Genomic DNA, 20873 nt, shown 5'->3' with positions numbered 1-20873 from the left:
ACTTACTGAGTCATTCACTCTCTTATTGCCGGCTTTATTGACTTACTGCTCAGCTAAATGACTAACTAATTTGTGTGTCGTGGTTTTCTTCGGGTTATCATGATGAATGTCGGAATACTGCCTTGAATATACGTCATAACCGCCTTCTATAAAATTACTACAATTTCCAAAACTAAGTAGACGTTATATACGGTCTCACTTTAATATAGCAGTGTCAAATAACTTGAGGATAAATCCGTTAAATGCCTTCTCTGAAGTTCGTGATGCTTCCAACATCCAGGTTCGTAATACAAAACTTTTAATACATTTGCTTGCGTAATATAAATTTGTAAGTACACAAAGTGAATGCTCTCTGAAAAAGATACTTTAATCCATATTTCCAATTCTATGAATGTATTATCTCCAGAAGAAAGCAAGGGATCGTGATTCGATTTTATATTTGTGAGGCAGTATTAAAATTTTTCACAAAATTTAACTTTGATCAATATGTGTCCAATATAACATTTACATTACATGAAGTTCTATCAGATTTCATAAATTTCTCGATAAGAACAACTGAAGCACATTACAAAATATATCTCGTTATGATCTACAAAATTCTAACGAAAATTCAGCCAAGAATAATCCGTGGGTCACTGCCGAAAGATAACTTTGGTAACTTCACTAGTACTGATTGTTTCGTCCATTATCTTGGGTAGGAGTCTGATGGTTTACCTCAGTTCTTCCAGAATAATTCTGAATAACGTTTCAAAGTAGGTCATCTAGCGCCTCTTTCCACATCTCCTGTGAGCTATACCGTTGAGAAGTGGTCGTTCATGTAAGAAATATTAGTTACATTTCTTGCAAGCATTTATACGGTAACTACGAGGTTATGACTGTATTTTAAATGTTATTTACACTGCTCAACGGAACGGTACACACACATTTAAACTTTCAGTAATTACCAACTACGGTTATGTCGCCCATTAGTTCACTGGTCTTTATGGATTGTAATCATTACGACCACTGTCCTTAAACACCTCCTTCTGTATAAATTCAGCAGCTCTATAGAGTGTCCATGTCGGAACTCACCTGTTTGTCGTCCCTACACGTTAGTGTAACAACAGAATAAAGAGATTTTCCAGTTATGTTGTATGCTAAATGTATATTATTTAGAATACAGAAGAAGATCGTAGCATTTATAACAAATAATTTGAAAACATTATAATTTTTTAAGATAACTGTGTTCTTGGATGACTGTCGTCTTCTTACTCGCCACGGTGAGAACATGAAATCTCACATTCTAGATCCTTTCTTACTTTATTTAATGACAACTTCTCAACTATATAAATAATACAGCGTCAAATAATCGATTATAAACTAAGAACTGAAAATTATTTGAAAGGAAGCGGTCAGAGTCGATTCTAATAGCCTATATATTTACATAGTAACGAAAACCACGAAAACTCAATGAAGATAACGTGCCTCCACGCCAACAACCGAATTCAGGATCTTCCGATTACTATACAAAAATTCCGGCCACTAGCAACGAGGCGCTTTCAAACAAGATAAATACAAACAATTATATTAAAGACAAAATTAACAGCAGAATAAATTACGTACATACGGTCACATACGCATGTGGTACGTGGCAGCAAAACAGCTTATATGGGAATTGGAGTTCTCACTGAGGTAAAGATATCGATGCTGTTTTCGGAGAAATACGAGGTGCGATCGGAAAGTTTAAAGACTGCGCCTATAAAAACCCGTACACTTATCTCAGGTATTAATTTCATCCATCACCCTCGAAGTAGTTCCCCTGGGAGTGAACACAACGATCCCAGTGCCGCTGCCAAGCCTGGAAGCATCCCTGGAAATCTTTCTTTGTCAGCCTGTTAAGCACCATCTGCGATTCTGCCTGAATCTCTTCTATCGTCTCAAATCTCCTTCCCTTTAGCTGAATTTTCATCTTTGGGAAGAGGAAGAAGTCACACGGAGCTTAGAAAGGAAGTTGGGGTCGGTTCTTGCAAGATCTTTGAGCTCCTGACAAACGAGAAGTCGATTCTGCTTCTGGTCCTCAGACAGGAGCCTTGGCACAAACTTGGCTGCGATGCGTCGCATGTGGAGTTCTTCCTTTAGAATCAGCTGACAGGTCCCATAGCCTATCCCAACAATGTCGCACAAGTCGTTGATGGTACGACGTCGATCTTCGTGAATGGCCTGCCGAATCTTCGTAACATTTTCGGGCGTTGTGCTCGAAGATGGTCGTCCAGAACGCTCGTCATCATCGACAGAGGTTCGGCCATTTTTAAAACGTGAATGCCACACAAAAGTTTGTGCACGACCCATTGCGGACTCCCCAAATGCTTGTTTTAGCATTTCATAGGTTTCCGTAGCCGTTTTGGCAAGTCTTTGGCAAAATTTGATGCACACGCCATTCCGAAATCGCAGGAGGGTCGGTGTAATGCACTACCAAAACGCCCGTAACTAAGAAACAAATGCTAATTCGATGATGCCGGCTGGCACACTGATTCACTATGAATGTAGGCCGCACCCCCTAGCGGCAGAAGCTCGTACTACATCCGGTTCGCCCTCTATTGACACAGTCTTGAAACTTTCCGATCGCACCTGGTACACTGCCTCCATCCACAGGACGTAATCTCCCGAAACGCTGGACACAGAGATCATAAATACCAATATTAAATAAAGACTTACAAATCATAAGTTTACCCGTTGTTTTAATTTATATGAAACATAATCTCTCGCTCTAAGGGAACAACTCAAATTTTAGATTTTTGTGATGAGAAATGTACTGAAGAAAACTACATGACAAGGCCAACTGGACTAAATGGAGGATAACATAGGCGGCACATGTAGCACGTATACTAATGTGAAATGCGTACAAAATGTTCGTCTGAAAACATTAAGGGATCAACCAACCACTTGTAAGACCTAGGCCTCAATGGGAGAATATTAATATAACAAATTTTAAACCCTGAAGATCAAAGTAATATGTTCCTCCGAAATGTTGGTACCAATCTTCAAGTCTACAGGCAGTCACACTCCCAAAAAATACCATGGATATCTCCACCTTTAAATGCAGAGTGTAAGTGCGACACGCACTGTTTCGCTCGAGGGACGTTAATATATTTATCACGTTATCGACAGACGGACAGTGCGGTTCGTCCACTGTCGACAGATTAGAACTAATACACGGCACAGGAACCGATCACCTGAGGACAACACAGAACACACTGACGCGTGCAGAACAAACCGGTAACATGGCCACTGCCGCCGAAATGCATGGAGAAATGGCGTCAGTGTTTACTCTACCTTGATTTCCGTCTCTCCTTCTTTCTTCCTTGTTGCTTCTCGTTCTTTACTTCCCTTCTTGTCCTCGTTAATTTCAGTCATGCTTCCTCCTCTCTTTATTTCACTATTTCTTTCCCTCTCCCTACTTTCTTTCTCATTCTCTTTTATTTTACATTCCTCTCTTTCCAATTTTCTTGTCTTCCTTCATTCTTTTCTTTGCTTTTTTTGATTTCTAGTTTCCTCTCTCTTTCATTCTCCATTTTATTTTACTTCCACCTTTCTGTCTCAGTTTATTTCTCTCTATCGCTTTGTTCTTCTGTTATCTCTCTTGCACATTCAGCCAGATGCGCAGATGCGCCTCACGAGCCACCCTGTCACCTGTTTGTCCAATTTTGTAGGCGTGCAGTAAGCAGTTTAACGCTCACAGTTCTTTATTATATTTTCACACAGATTTTCCTTGGCTGTTCTGAATTCGTGGACTTGTCGCCTGCCCGCTGCATCGTCAGGCTTAATGCGCCGAGTTTACTGAAAGAGTGGCACTAGGCAGCCCGGTCGGAATCTGAGCTATCTTCGCGACTTCATCTATCAGGTTGCCTGTAGTGTTCTCACTATAACTGCAACGTTGCTGTCCTTTGTTTTACTACAACGAAAGAACTGACTGGCTTCACGGTACAAGGCCCCCTCTTGGTTATAAAACTACAGATCATAACAGTGAATACTTTAATCCTATTCTGAACCAATTAAATGCTGTTCACAATTTCACAATGTTTTCTAATCATCCGTTTTAATATTGCCGTCCTATCGTTACTCAGTCTTAATATTTATCAACAAAAATTGTGTACGCCTTTCTTTTTTCATCCCGTGTGACACATGCTTAATTCCTTTCATTGCTATTGATGAAGAGCACAGATGGCAAAGCTACTCGTTGTGTAATTTTCTTTGTTCTCCTGTTACTTCATTATTTTAGGTCCAAATATTCTGCTCAGTACTTTGCTCTCAGTCACCTGCAATCTACATTCTTATTTGGGAGACAGAGATCCAGTACAAGAACCACTGAAAACAAGATTAAAAATAATTGTAATTTCCAGTATATTCTGTGTCTATCTGTAGTTATTAACTGGAAATATTTACAAGTATGTTTCGAGTAGGCTATGCTTTAAGGTTTATAATCTGAAACGTTTCCAGAACTGTAAATAATAACATGTTAAAGTAATACCCACCACTAAAAATTAAATTTAAGTACCAACTTTATCATGTCAACATTCACTCAGTACAAACTGGAGTGTTATCAGCAAGATGGTAATCTGGCACCGTGCGAAGACATGTCGCTGATTTATTCATTTGTGCAATTTTAAGGGCATAACGCATTGTGTTTTACAATTCGAATGCTGAGGTAGAGGCTAAATTGTTCTATTCAAGCGAACCGAATCTACAATGCTAATTCGATTTATCATAAAGTGTAACCGTAATGTGCCGAAGTTCCGAACTCTTTTGTTAGGGAAATGAAATTAAAGACAAAAGTAGGAAATGGTGATTTGGGGAGGTTCAGGTATGTTGACATTATGGGGCTGCATGAGGGATGAAGAATGAGATCATTGAAATACATAGACAGAGGAGTATGAAATTCTCTGACTTCATGCTTAAAAAATGCAGATTCTTGAAAATATACAATGTACTGCGGGAATACGTTTCTATTTCCATTTCTACACATTTCTTTTTGAAATAAAGCAAGAAATAAAACGTAAAGTAGAAAGAATGAGAAGAGAGCCAATGTATGACAGTCCTAAAAACCCAATCACTATTCAACTGGATGAGGTCCAGGTTTGAGACTAGTACAAGCAGGAAGTCCAAGATTTAAGGTGTCTGTCCTATTCCCCCTTCTTTACCCTTTTTATTTTATATCTGAATGCGGATGCAGAATCCAGCTTCTGAAATGTTGCCTTATTATTTTATAATTTAAGACAATGAACGAAGTTCCAAAATAACTATTTCTTGCGTATTATAACGCACCATAGTTAGAAACTTTCAGAATCAGACGAGTACTATTGTTAAACTGTAATGATATTTACAACTCAGTATCAACAAAATACAGATAGAGAAACCTGCCGTTGTTCGTAGAGAAGTAATTTAATAAATTTCACCCATAAATTTTTGTGCCTCGACAGACGAGACATAAATGCAGCATTGCGTGACTAGAATGCGCTTGATAGAAGTTTCGTCTAGATTCACGGCCGGATTTAATGCCCACATTTTAGAAACATCTCTAAGTGACAGGTAAGTAACTTCAGTGAAGCGCCTGATAGAATAGGCAACTTCGTCTACAGCACGTTTCTACGTTCATGCTACCTTTTTCCTCCTGTATTTATTTCTGTCTTTTCCTCTTCTATTTAATTTTGTTTCAATATAAGTTTCCTCTACAAAATAATTTTTCACTTTGTTTGTTCTGTATCTCCTTTTACTGATAGTACAGGCACGTTCTCCCTTAGTGCTGATAAAGTGAGAAGTCAAAGCAGCAGGCGGTAAAGCTGACTGTGGCGCATTTTCAAATGAGGATTATTCCGGTGATAAGAGAAGATCTTACGCGTGAATCCCCTCGTGTTCAAGACTGCGATGGCGGGGTCGTTTAAAAGTTTTGTCCTAGCGGATTATGAATCCAGTGGTGGGGACAGATGACGGTCCGCAACATGGCAGCTTACCTTAGCGGCGAGTAATTAGACCACGCTACATTTACGTGTTGTTACACTACAGGGAGATTCTTCAGACTAATTAAACTTATTAAGCAACCGACTGGCATTATCGGTAACAGGGACTTCTGAATCACCTTCGAAGTATTGCATGGTGTGTATGGGCCTACTGCTTCTAGCGTTATCGGTGGGGGGAGGGGGTCGCATGCACCCGAAAGTGACATCAGACGAGCAGGCCTAACTGGAATTCTGTTCTGTAATATAGCGTTACCGGTATCTCTGGATTCGGTTCCATTATTTGTGGACTGGATCACTGTCAATAATTAAATACAGATTAATGTTGTGGAACTAAAGCTTTATCTTAATTAATTTATGCGTATTTACGTGCTATGAGACGTGCGTGAAAATACAGAATGTCCATAAACTCAGTCAACAAATAAACAGAACAGAAATGTCGATATTTTGATATGTGGAATTTCAGTGAGTCTGTTTGTTTGTACTGTATACAACAATATTAACTGATTAAATGGAATTGGTGAAACTTGGTACGAACTTTAAACCTTCGAAAACCTATCACGTTTCATGCGATTTAAATACATGACGTTACTAACATGAAGGCCATGCGAACATATTTATGACGTGAAAACAACGCTAACGGCGTTCATTGTAGGTCTATAGTGCTGAACTTTCGAATAGTGATAGATCTTTGATGATTACTAATTTTCCATTAACATATGTCAGCAAAATGCGGATAATGCTGTTGATTTTCCGGGGTTCAATTCCCGACAGTCAAATTGTGCCTAGATGGCTGTCTTCTGGGCTCTAGAGCCGGCGCTTCAACCCAGAAGACAACCATCTTTGTACTAACCGTCGTTACAACCTCAAATTATACTTGGAATTATACCTGTTCATAATTTTCAGCACTGCGCTCCCGATCCAGCGGGTATCTTGGGGTAAATACAACCAGAGTATTAAACTGATTATCCATTTCCATACAGCAAACGGAGGTCTAAGGTAAACTTCACGGAGCAGAGCACTCCTTGTGACAAACAAAGTCGATCGTTTAGTCAACATATTAACTGCTTTTTACGAAACCCGAAATGTAATTACCACGTTCACAAGGGGCCGCCATTGGTCTGTAACCTACGGCGGATTAATCCAACTTATCTTCCTGCTCTACTGCCCTAAGAACAATTTAAAATTTGTCATTCTAAATGCCCTCAAGTCTTTCGAGCAAAATTTCTACGCAGTTTCCATCTTCCATATGCTTTCTACATCCCCCCATATAATTCTCCATGATCTTATTCTCATCAGTCTAGAATGTGTGGAACTTATTCGTCAAATTTCTGCTCACTTATTCCCATATTTAAATAGAGTACCCTCTCGTCAACAGCGGTTTACCATTTAGGCTTATGCATAGTTTTAAAAACTGCAGTATTTAGTTTTATGTATTTGCGGTTTTTAATATGTGTGGACACAAACATACCGGGACCTCAGCACCAAGCGATCTGCAGTTGCCGATGGCAGGGACCTAATGAGTACCGAAACCAGTCTTCCCGTGTTATTTCATCATAAAAATGTTACTTACTTCACCAGAACGGGCGGACGTCACACGGCTGTTAAAGCATGCCCGTGCCTTTCACGTACAAATTAACAAACCAGCTGATTAACTTATGGCGCTGATTCTGTAATCATACAAATATATAAAATCCAACATTAAAATAAAAATATTTTCTTTGTTCTTGTATTTCCATCGAAGACCTTTTCATACCAAGATATGTTAGTTGTCTGAAGTCGAGTTCTTACTGCAAATAAAACACAACACTAATCCACTGCTAAGTTAACTTTCACTGTCAAGAGATGGCAGCCAACCAACTGTACGTCCAAGCGCCATATCTTGTTAATAGGACTAACTGCAAGGTGTGAATTACTGAAACTCCACTCTTCGTGGTTACTGTTCTCAACGTCAGGACAATGTTCAGGGGGTGGAGTGACAGTGGACATTCGCCGAGAGGTATCACACTTAAGTGGAGTGTGCTTCAGTCAGAACTTCGCTACTTTGTAAAGTATTGAATGCTCAAGTGCCAATTGTCAGGGACCCAGAGACCAGCGAGAATGGACGACACACGTCTTCTGTCAACTGACAGTTGGTGTTCCATTACCATTTAAATTTTGTGAAAACGTAGTTCATGTGGTGAATTCCATAACCTCACTGTGGTTCGGTATGCGTACTATTCTGTTTCTTCTTCGGTATTTTTAATTACCTACACTATAAGGCTTTGTAATGATTAGCTCTATCAGTTGAAGTATTCGCACAATACTGCTATAAGGATTAAATCAAAAGTGAATATAGGCGGGACATGTAGCACAAATAAGTCAAGTCAGAAATTAATTCATAATGTCGGTTACTAACTTGAAGGGAACAGAGCTCTTTGAAATCCTATGCGTAGATGGAATGATAACATTAAAACGAATCATATATAGTATGATGTAAAATTGGCAAAATTGTAAACAAGGTACAACCTTCCAATTCCAAAAATGGTGGAGAATTTCAGTACAAATGAGCGATTGTCAGCTTCTCAAATAAAATTCTGCTCCACAAATTTAGTAGGTTGGTTAGTTAATTAGTGACAAATACACAACTTAAAAAAATATTTTAAAAAACGTGTCGAGTACTGAAACAAGTCCCGTATTTTGAAAAGACTCGTGCACTGCAAGCGCGTAAGTGTTAGCATAATAACCAAAGTTAACCGCATTAATTCCACAGCGTGTATCGTCGAAGTCTGACGCCGAATATGCGTCTTCAGAACGACCTCTCTCATGTCATAACCAGGAAATAAGTCACAGGAAGTGTTGTCTTGTGTGTAAAGGTGCGGGAAGCCGTTTAGATGCTACAGGTCATATTATGACGTGTTTCCTGTGACGATACAGGAGTATTAAGATGCACATAAACGTTCCTTGTTTCGGTCCCTGACAAAGTGAACGCCTGACTGGTTCCTTAGTCTCCGAAACCATTGTGCTTTAGGGTCTGGGAGTTACACCAACAGATGACAGGATAATTCATGTGGTCAGTGTTGGTCTGATACAAGTACTACTTTACACAGGACTCAAACACAACTTTAAAAATCCTTCTTAATAGCGTTTTAAAACTTATATTAAGTAGTAGTAGTACTGTAAGTTTAATTTGTAATATGTTTCCATGCTTTGCGTTAAAGAAGCAGGCACTTGTTTGTGGCTAAACGTAGCGTAATACCAGTACTACTTGTTAAATTTATCAACAATATAATTTATTGCTTTGTGCTGTAGTAGATCCTATCGGTACTGTTAGTCAGAATACTTGCAACTGCAATAAACGAACACCAGAGTCAAAGAGGGAAAAAAATCGAAGAAAGAAATTATAAATAACTCGTCTGCAGTTTGTTTGTAACTGCTGTAAGTTGGATGGGCATGTAGCTAGAACGGGGAAGATAACAAATGCATTCAGAAATTTGGTGGTGGAATTTTTGAAAAACAGCTGACTCGAAGAGCATGAAAAAGGTATGATTTTGCATTAAGATCTATCATACAATGATTCCTTGTGAGAACTGGATCTGAATGAAAGTGGCTCAGGATCATGGCCAATGGCGCAATGTGCTATTAACGGGACTGAACCTTTGGGTTCTGTTACCAGTCTGGACAGGGAAGAGTCACTATATTTAACCACATAGCTTGCTTTTCTTACAATAAACTGACGCAAACTGCAGGGAGAACTTAATTACTGAGCGTGGTTTAGCTTCCTCCAGCGCCATTTATCACGACAGATTTTAATTCCAAGCGCTGGAATCTATTCTTGACTTTAGAGAAAAAACAACGCATTTCTTTTAACACGCTTATGGAACACTGTATAGAGGCGTATCACTGATACATGGTTTTCAGAGTAGAGGTTCTAAACATTGCTGCATATTAAACACAGGCCTTTTTAGGTTAGTAAATTATAATTACCTCTATTCCAGTTATAAACAAACCTAACAATATAGGAGGTTGTTGCCAAAGCTATTTTTACTCAGATTCAGAGATGAAACCCGTAACCTAGAACCATAGATACGATAATGTGATGCTTGGTCAGGGCTATCCCATACTTTAAGGAGCGATGACGTAGGAGTATAGATTGACTGTGGATTAATGATTTGAGGGTTCAAATCAAAAAAATCTGAGAAACACCTTCTTTAGTGACAACTCGTCCAGCATGAAAGCCACTTGCAGTTAGGCGGGCTTTAAACCGGGTCTCCGAGATGTTTCCTCAGGAATACTTTTAATTGTAGACTAAAGTGTTCAATGTGAGCGATTATAAATATATTTCAACTCGATACCACACACTGTAGGTCTATTACACTATTGTATCGTGTCCTGAAAATACAATGATTTACAAAACCGTGAATTTCTAAAACAGATGTACTGTATGAAAGCGTGACAAGAGGCCAACAGCTACTGGATTCTTGAACAACTTTTTTATATATTCTTATATGTACCTCCCAAAATAAAGAGGGTGCTGCAGTCTTTCTGCCAGGGTTCATAACCCTAATCATTAACATGTTTTCTTATTACAAGAAAACAGTGGCTGGCATATTTTCCCCGTTATTGCGAAATTCTTCACTGCCGTGTGTTAGATTTAGTTGTATAATACGAACCGCTTGCGCCTTAACTTCTATCTATAACGTGCTACTATGTCGCTTAACGCGAGAATCTACTATGTCAACAATGTATAGAAGCCGAGTAACATCGTTCCATTTTCTTCATGTCGAATTGATGTATCGAGATTCTATCATCTTGGGCTATAAGTTCAGTAAGACCTCGCCAGTTTGTTCATGGCCCCACTTGCGTCGTGTGGCCGATGGCAATTGAAACTGCAGAATTGTGGTCTGCACTTCAACTCAATCCAAGAAAAATCCAGATAGTTTAAGAGAAGAGGATTTGGGGGGAAGTTAAAGGCGTCCCCCCTCTAATTCCCGGCCATTCTCCAAGTAAATCCCCAGGGATTTTAACGATGAAAGGTTTGCCAGCCTGTTTGATATAGGGATGGGCTATGAATGCTGCACTATATTGCACTGATTCCTTGAAAATGAAAAGAGAACATCGTATGTAAAAGTGGCGTATGTAAATTGTTTAATTGTATTTCATTTCGTTCATTTATTTATTCGCATTTACATGCATCGTACATAATCAATTGCCCCTCTTTGTCAAGTTATTCTTATTCATCAACGCTACATGACGTTGTGAATATTTACACAGTTGTGGTACTTGCATTCATTATCGGGAAAATACGTTATGAAAGTATAATATTAAAATGGACTCAAAGTAAACAGTCTAAGTGGATATCAGAACCAATATGGATACAGTAATGGACAAAAGTCCTTCCCCTGCCGTGAATTAATCCCCGGACTTCGCTCTCATACCCTGCACTACTGATTGAACTATGCTGATCAACGTTTCTGTCTGAAACAAGGATGTAAAAAGTTAAACTGTGAATGATTTGAGGTTTTCATAGGGGTGAGTATGAAGATTTCTGTCTTCTGGGTTGTTACGCTGTGTAGTATGGTAAACATCTACCATACTACACAGCGCAATAACCCAGAAGACAGAAATCTTCTTAAACTATGAAGTTGGTATGCGTGTGTGAATTGTGAATAAAACGCGTTGCATTCTTAAGGCAGCTATTTAAAAGAAATGAACGCCGGTGAATACTGCTCGTACACGTATGCGGTACATGTGACCTACTACAGATACTAGCACTGCGCAATGGCGGCAGAGGAATTATTACGAATAAAAATGTTGAAACATATCTGGTTACGGGATACTGTTAATTTCGGGGCTTTTCCGGCGAGTATTTTAACTGAATTTAATGTTGATTCTGGTACACCATAAAAATATTTTATCTGATAAAACTAAATTGTTACTGATTCTGGCCTTTCACCTGCCTGAACATAGCCAACAGATACTGATGTCTGTCGCCATTAGCACAAACGTCTACTATAGGATCCTATTTTATTCTACTTGCGTAACACTTCAGAAGATTGCACTTTCCCAAACAGAAATTAAACTGGAAGTTCCAGAAAACACACATTTCTCGTTACAAAGATCAGTTGGTTAATGTTCACGGAGACATTCGCTAAATGCACAGTTCCTGGGCGCTTATGAAAGTGGTACACAGAGGTAGCACTGCGCTGTGCACAGATGTTCAACTTGAATATAACAGATGAATAGTAATACTTCTAAACAAAGCAGTAGGGTTAAAGACAAAATGAAAATGGTTGTATTCTGTGTTCTTGTGCCGTGTAATCTGGTAAAAGTTTACCGACAGGTACATCATCAGGACGATGAGTAAGCACTGTCAGGGTCAGGGATATCTCTGTTCGCCATTGCCATTATCTAGACCCGTGCTGAGGACCGCCAGTCTCTTGTGAAATGTATACCCGTGTTGCTGCTAACGTGGCCGAAACTTGAAACTGACCTCAACCTGATTAGGGGCTAAAATACGTGGTGTTTTACCTTTGATCCCTCCATTTACTTTCAGGGCGCTGTGTTCTTGTCGCTACTGTCAAAACCACAAGAACGTTGGTTCCAGAATAGTGGCCTACAAACGGAAAGAGATGTAAAAACTAACATGAAGACAATATAAAATAAAGAATGAAATAAACAAAGGAAGAAGAAGCAAAGAAAAAGACAAAATTAGACTGAACGATAAATTTTCAAACTTATTAATAAGCAGCAAGTTCTGAATTTATACTTCTCTTAATGCGATACGGAACTTCGTCTGCATACAGAATGAACGTTCAGTACCTTCGAATTCTGTTATGCAGTCCCAAACATATAGCCACGGTGGTCTAGAGGTTAGAACGCTGGCCTTGTAATCCTGGGGTCTCGGGTTCGATTCCCGGCGGTGCCCGAATTTATAACTTGTGTTGGACAAGGCCGTGGTCTAGTCAACACGGAGTTTTCCTCCGGGGGCTTCCCCGGTTTCTCCGTGGCATCCCAACAATTACTTCATTTACACACAGAAGAAGGCAATGGCAAACCACTTCTGTATTATCTGCCAAGAACGTACATGAACAGGTCCCAGTCCGAGAAAAGGATGAAAGGATCCTGTTCATATGGACCTGTCGTCAGACAGAACACTAAATAATAATAATAATAATAATAATAGTCCCAAACAACCAATATACAATTTTTCTTGAAAACATCAGTTTTTATATCACGGCACAGCAAGTGTTCTTTCTTCTTTACTCCACTATTTATTTACCCTTCATCCTATTCCTTAATACATTCGTCCATTTCTTAATGTGTTTACACCCTATTACAATGTTTTTATAGACTTTATGCAATCAAATGAGAAACTTGATCTTAGTCGGTTAATGCACAATATACTTTGAGGTAGCGCTGCATTTTCATACCAAGCATTCGAAGGAAGACCGACACATGATACAACGGGTTTTACGGGGGTCCACGACATACAATATTCGACTGATGTCAATTTTGTACGCACTTCAATTCTGAAGAGAAGCCATACTTAAAACACACTAACCGAAATGTCGAAAGACGAAGAACACCTGTTCCTAAACCCCACACTCTCCACGACTATAAAATACAAAATAATTAAGCTCTGTCATCGACACAAGATGGAAAATAGGTGTCAACATCACGATCCGGTCTCTTTATCCCCGACAGAATGTAGTAAAGAGTGTTCCAGACTCAGTTACTGAGCATTCTGGAAACGAAACCTTCGTCATTCGCTTTTCTTACTTGGATATGTCGGCTCTGGCTAAGATGTTCTGTGGAATTAACTACACTCTGAGGGTTGACAGTGCTGCAACAAGTGACACACACTTGTTCTGAGAGAGCAAGTGGTACTCGTTGAGCGGTGGAGGGAGGACACCATTTGTTGTTACTTGATACAGTAATTATCTGAAACTTGTACAGTACAACTATGTGTCATCTACTAGAATGCAGGGGAAAGACAATCTGACATTTCTAAACATATAAAGTGTCCTAAGCTGACCGAATAACTGACCCTCTGGCTAAGTAACTAACTCACCAACTAACGAAATGACTAACCAATTAACTTCATGACAGAGTATGCCAGGTCAAAGTAATGGTTATTTTAACAGAATAATAAACACGAGATAACAAAACCTGAAGATGTTTGAGAACAGGATGCTGAGTATAATATTTTAAACCTATCCCGGTCCTGTTCAAATCAGTTCACATATTAAGTAGTTTAGACTTAGAAGTTTCGGCGCAAAAACCTTCATACTTGCCGCCGTGAAAACACGAAATCCTACAAAACGTGCAATTCACTGAATTCGCCTTTACCCTCTTGTTTATTTAAACTTCTTCTTCCTTCAGTGACCGATTGTCCGACCAATCGTTTTGCTAGTTTTGTTTCCCTCATTTCAAACTTTATTTTCTGTTTCTTTCTTGTTATCATCCTATCGTCATTCATTTCGTATTCTTAACATTTCACTTCTTACTATTATTATTATTTCCCTTAATTCATTTCCCTCTTGTTATGTCTATCATCTGTTTCTTCCTCTTCTTTCATTTCGTCTACATCGTTATGTTTTTCCTCGTGTTATATATCTTCTCCTGCTTATTTCAGTTGTAATTTTCCTTCCTCTTTCCATTTCTTTCTATTTATATTTTTATTATAGTAAACCTTCATGTTATTCTTTAATTTTTCCGATCCAGTATTTCTTTTTATTTCATTGAATGTTTTATTACTTCTCTCCTCCTCCTTCCTCTTATTCTGTACGACCAACATTTCGTTTTTCAGTCCTGTATCTTGCTGTACCCTTACATTCCCTTCTTTTCCCGCTGCTTTGAAGAAACACGTCGGTTGTGCTTGATTCATTGCTTCTGTATACATTAGTAAATAACACACTAATAATCGTGACTGATAAGTGCTGCCGTCAGTCATCTGTTTCTTGCTGAAGTCAGGTGAGGCGCCGGAGTGAAACCCTCTGTTCCAGAGTCCCGTCGTTGTCACTTGTCAGGTCACGTACCGCCCCTCGGGTCCGGCTGACATGAGTCGCTTTTAATTAAATTCACTCAATCCTGCCATCTGGAGGCCTTATTGTGACACAGCAAAACTTCACTGTACGCAGAAGCAACCAGCATGATGTAATTTAGGGTACTGAAACATTGCATGCGGCTGTGGTAAGTACTGGTACTAACAATAAATTCCGAAAACTTTTTGTCGTATAAATCTCTCATATCATACAATTCATCAGCTTAGCCACTGAACGAGAAAATTTCGCGCTGTCGCCATATTTCTGTTTTACATTTTCCAAAAACACTGCTTGATGGAATGTGCATACTTTATAAATGACTGTCAAGACAACATCTTTCAAAATTTGTAACGAAATGAGATTCTACCAAAGCTTCTATCCTCGCCCGATGTTGAAAACTAGGTACTAATGCAGGGGTGTGGGATGGTTTCCAATAGCTTGATGTTTGCATTCATGTGGGTATGAAACTCGGTTAGTTAGTGTCTACAATACTGAAGTTCTTATTTCAGTAACGACTAAGAGGCAGACATGGTGAACCCTAGCGAAAACAGAACAGATAACATAACCCCTTGAAGCCGAAGCTCATCTAAATTATATTAATAATTCAGCCCGTACCGCAAAGAAAACACAATACTTTAACCGTTTAATGCTGTTTAAAAACATAATCACTGTATATACGAAGTCCACACATACAAAACGTAGAGTTGCTGATAGTTAAAGCAGGTAGTGCATATAATTACCAATGGAATTTAAAGGGTTAATGGTAAATTTAATTATAAACTGTCCACTAAGAACTATAAATAACGGATAACAATAGTGCAATAAAGTCTCATAAATATTTGCCTGGAATTAAATATAAGTTAACAAGTACCGGTAGCAAGAACAAGATAATTCATTATGTAAGAAAAATTACGTTCATTAAATAAAGTTACCGGCATGGTTTCTAGTAGCTAGAAACTAAACATTAAAATCTGTCACTTAAACCAGAATCGTCTCAACTACACAATTGACTTCCCAAAATGACTTATATCACCGTTTCTCAAAACGGTCGCTTTTCAAAAGATTTCGGCATAATGATTATGTAGGCCTACGCATTTGCTGTGTGCATCATCTTAATCTCATTTTCACCCCATAGAAACTTCACTCGTCTCACTATCCTAACATTATTCTGTTACCTGTAACCAGTATAATTTATGAAGTTCCTTTTTATGTAATATTCTGAATGTTTGTCGTGTCCAAACATTTACCAAAACACTTCGTTTTCAGACTCTCATGTCACGCTCTCATTCACATATAACAGTAGGAATTGTTGATTAATGCAGTTCTGAAGTTGGAGTTGTTCCACTCTTGCAATGCTCCCAAACCAGAGGGATTAATGGGCAATTGAAGTGGCTGGCTGGGGTAATCCCCTGCCTCACAACAGAAATCCTCACTTAACTACGGCTGTCGGTTTAAATTTCACTAAGGTGGGACATGCACCTTGCACTTCAATTAGTGTTTCAAAGGATAACAAGTGGATCTGTTTGCCAAACCTCTGCGTCTGGCCATTAAAATTAGGTTCATTTAACTAAACGTGCTTCATCTACGATGATGATGCACGCTAGCAGCAGAGACAGTAACCGTTCCTCGCCCGGATTTTTGTATAAACTGTGATAAAATAATGAGGTTCCTTGTTTGTCATGACAGTTTTAAAAGTATATACTGCCGTTGACCAATATCCTACTAATAACAGTCGTGGCACTGCGTAACGATCGCTTAGTGTATTGAAGGATTGTCAGAGAAACTGCGATATATACATCTCTTTTCAATTATGGACAAGTTCTATCCGTCGGACAGACAGACAAGAGTCGGAGATTATTAAATACAATGTTATTAATGAGAGGATGTCGCTCTGTAGAATATGAAAGCCCTAAAACAATATTAATACAGTTAAGTATTCTTTATCAAAGTACTTTGAAGGAGTACGTGATTAAAATACGTGTTGTCAAACAGGTACTATGACATATATCATCTGATCAAAACTAAAATTATTTAACTGAGCAAAATTATAATAGGACACTTGTAAAAGTACAAAATTCTGCACATTATTCTTTCAGAACAGTCATTAGGTGCTCGAACGTAACGTACTGTATTTGAAGTTTCAGTACAGATTACGTCACCGTAAATAAGAATTTTCGGCAACATTTGGGTTTAAAGAAAAGTTAGATGGTTCAAATTCCCTTAATATAACCGAACTTTCTTGTCAGAATTACGAAACGTGGTCATTATTAACGATAACGTTTCTAATAGTATTTTAGGCCTAGGAACTGATAATTTAATTGGAGAGGCGGAGGAAAACAATGAAAAATCTCAATGACATTGACCGACCTAGGGAAGACGATTTAAACCGTAGGCGTTCCGAACATGAAGCAGAAATATTTGTTATAATATGCTGACGTCATGTATCATGATTATGTGATTCAAATACAAAGAGTACTATATAACATTGTGTTATCAAGAAGGACGATATGAACTGCTGTTGTTAAATATCTAAATCGATTTATTTTGCTGCTTTTTCTAAGAAACGAAATGTTTTGGAACAGATGTTCATATAAATTGTATACTTGAATACGATCGAGGAGAGCGCGCTTTTAATATCGTCATAACAAATTCTAAACAGCGTATTCCACTAACCCCCAGCACATGAGTTGAACGCCACACTATGGTTGTTCTGTAAGATTCGAACTAGAGGCTCAGCCACTTATATTCATATGGCGGATTACGTCGTGTTTACACTCGGCTTAGAGACTCTGACACGTAATCGCGGCTGCTACAAATAATTACACTTCCAAAACTCAGAGTGCGAACCCAGCTTTACGCACACTGACACAACTACGTAAGAGACAAGACGTGCAGTCTGTTAAATAGGTAGAACAATTTCTGTAAGGAACACTAAAATACGGCAAGTACTTAATTTACGTTTAAGTAGGGTAGGGTGAATTTGGGTGCGGAAGATTATAAACATTATACAAATACAGGGATTGTTATTATGCGTTCTTGTGTGTAAACTGGGCGCATAATGCGAAGACGACCTCCATCGTCCGGATTATTTATCCTGCAATCCAGCAATCCACTTACTAGATTTTGATATGATTTTCTACGAAATTTTTACATTGAAATTTATCAGGAAAATATAATATCTGTCTCAAAACGACTATCCTTAGGGTTATTGTACCATGTAGTATGTTAGAAGTTTGCAGACGTTTTAGAGGTGCTTGCGCAACAATCCAGAAGTGAGCCATCTTCATATTAATCGCCGTGAGATCCTCAAGTCTCAAATAACTCTTGGTTGTTTGAAACTCAAATAGAATAATGTCGGGTCTTTCCACGCACATTCTTCTTATATTACTATCACTAGACAGTTGACTAATTTTTAGGTAATCAACTGAGCTACTTATTTCCCACCAATTATTATTATTGTTATTATATAGAGATGAGATGGGTGACGTGTGTGGTAACCCTGGAACAGCACTGGGAAATGAGAAGTGCATATAAAATTTATTAGAAAATTTCAGGGGGAGAGAGACTCGAAGTATGAGGTAAATTATTGTAGCATAATTCAAATATGTGATGTACCAGGATGTAAACTGGATCATCCTCCTCAGAGTGGGAACCATGCAAACACGATAATGAAGATTCGTGTTTCAAGAACTTGTGAGTTGTGAGGCTCCCAAGCAGCCTGCATTATAATGTTACACGTTACAGTTCTAAACGCCAGGCTGGTCATAGAAAGTACGAAGAAAGGTAGAAACCAAGTAATGCTGCAGTGTGAGAAGCCGGATTAGGCAGTGTGAGTGTCACCCCATCCATCCAGTCGGTGGCAACGTCAGGGTATCAAGGCAGATTATGTACCGAAATGAGATACTGGAATATGCATGAGCTCTCAGGGGAAGTCCCTTTCGTTCAAGTCTCCGTGGATAAGATCGAGTGGATGGAAAGTTGACAACCGAGAAACAGCATGTCCGCCTGACCGATTGTTGTTCCCAAACAGTTGACGGTGGAGCTGTGATCCCGAGCGCATTCGTCTGTAGCAATTACACTGCTACAACACGAGGACTGTGGTCCATCACCTTCTTCACAAAAGCTCACCAGTGGACTATATCTTAAACCAAATAATTCCAGTATACATCGTCACAACCTCCACCCCCAGGTGCTGGGTATTTCATCTCTTTCCACAAATGTTAACACCAAAATTTTGTAATAATTTTTTGTTTCATGTACAATCTATAAATGTTGTTATTATTCGGGTGATTATGTAAAGCATAATAAAACTTAAGCATAAGCACGAATATATTATATGAGACATGCTTACCTTTTGGTCGAAGACACTTGAGAAACCTAGGCATAAATGGAAGGAAAATATTAAAATGGATCGTTCTAAAAGGCAGGGCTGGATTCAACCGGATCACTAAAGCCGTATGCCCATATAAATCTGCTATAGCTTATTTGCATATGCGATTTTCTCTCAAGAGACCTTGTCGAAACACCACAAAACTTTCAGAGATCACAGAAGTATTTTAAAGGAATTAAAACATTTTGAAATTTCATTTGATTCAAGTGCACGTTTCGTAATCGAATCAATCCTCCGTAACCACGGTTTCTAGGTCAATATATATGAACCGCAATTTAAACAACAGGCAGTTCGTATGTGTGTGTTCACATTATTTTTCGTTACATTTACACTCTTTACTTCATGTACCATCTTCTGTGAACCGTTTCATTCAGAGAAGTTACATATATTCAAAAGAGAATTACCTCCGAACGGGATGGAAAAATTGAGGCAAGGAGATTAACTATCAAATCAGAACATCTGGAACATTATAATTACCGAAACCAATCGCCGGCGGACTGGAAATTTTACGGTTCAAAACTGTCGAACTTTGTAAATTGTAATAAATTTGTAACAGTATCAGACGCGTTTGTAACATATTATCATCCAAACTTCATATGACAAGTCACATTAATTGATCAGTCATCGTCACATTGGAATAAGAAATATGAAGAAAAAAGTATACCATCTATCTACATTTCAGTTAATCTATATAATATTTAATCAAAATGTACAAGGTAATTTCTGGGGAGGGTATCCGTGGTACCATAAAGGCTGAGAAACATAATATAAAATATTGTTTTTAACAGCTATCAACAAAAGGATATACTGAACGTAGCAGTTGAGTGGTTATCACTCTTGCTTCGTATTTGGGAGGTCCCGGGTTAAAATCTTGCCCTGAAAACCGCCTATCCTAACAGAAAGGTTTCGTGGTCATCCTCAGTCTCCCCAGGAAAATTCCGGGAGAGTACCTTTTCGGCCATTCCCGCTTTCTTCCACATCCTTTCCAATTCATTGCTCACTGTCATCCTCTCATTCGACGCTGTACAGTCTAGATAATGAAAGCGTCGTTAAATAAGCTACAGGATACATTCCTTTATTCGTTCTGCACTTCTACCGTTCTTCAACTTTGCAAGGCAGTATAAGCTAGTTTATGACTGTATGCAGTGTAGTTCTTCTGGTGCTGCTTACAGCCAGCACGATGGCTTTACGGAACGCTGCGTACTTTGCAGTCCTTGCAACTTGTAGTTGAGCAACACCGTGCAGAGGGTTTGGTGAGGGGAATCAAGTATTCATGAATGTTTCATCACTTTTTCCTGATTAATAAATCAAAATATGGCCCCATGGTCCTTACACAAACAGAGAGGAAGAGACAAGGACATTAGAGGGTTGCGTCCGCCTATAAACACGTCTCCATCATGACGAAGAAGTAACAATGCAGTCTACCACGCTTTATAACTGAGCTGGTCACAAGCTACCTGCTCCAAC

The 20873-nt window shown here is 38.8% G+C and overlaps 1 protein-coding gene across 1 annotated transcript in view; it reads right to left on the bottom strand.

The window, feature by feature from the left end:
* Positions 1 to 20873, bottom strand: part of Scgdelta (sarcoglycan delta) — a 242347-nt gene that overhangs the window by 99086 nt on the left and 122388 nt on the right. The window lies entirely within an intron of this gene.

The sequence above is a fragment of the Zootermopsis nevadensis genome, unplaced genomic scaffold (assembly GCF_977971745.1).
Source record: "Zootermopsis nevadensis isolate Lab colony 2312 unplaced genomic scaffold, Znev_1.0 Znev_ptg000020l, whole genome shotgun sequence".
Lineage (NCBI taxonomy): Eukaryota > Metazoa > Arthropoda > Insecta > Blattodea > Termopsidae > Zootermopsis > Zootermopsis nevadensis.
This window is presented reverse-complemented; position numbering and strand designations above follow the sequence as displayed.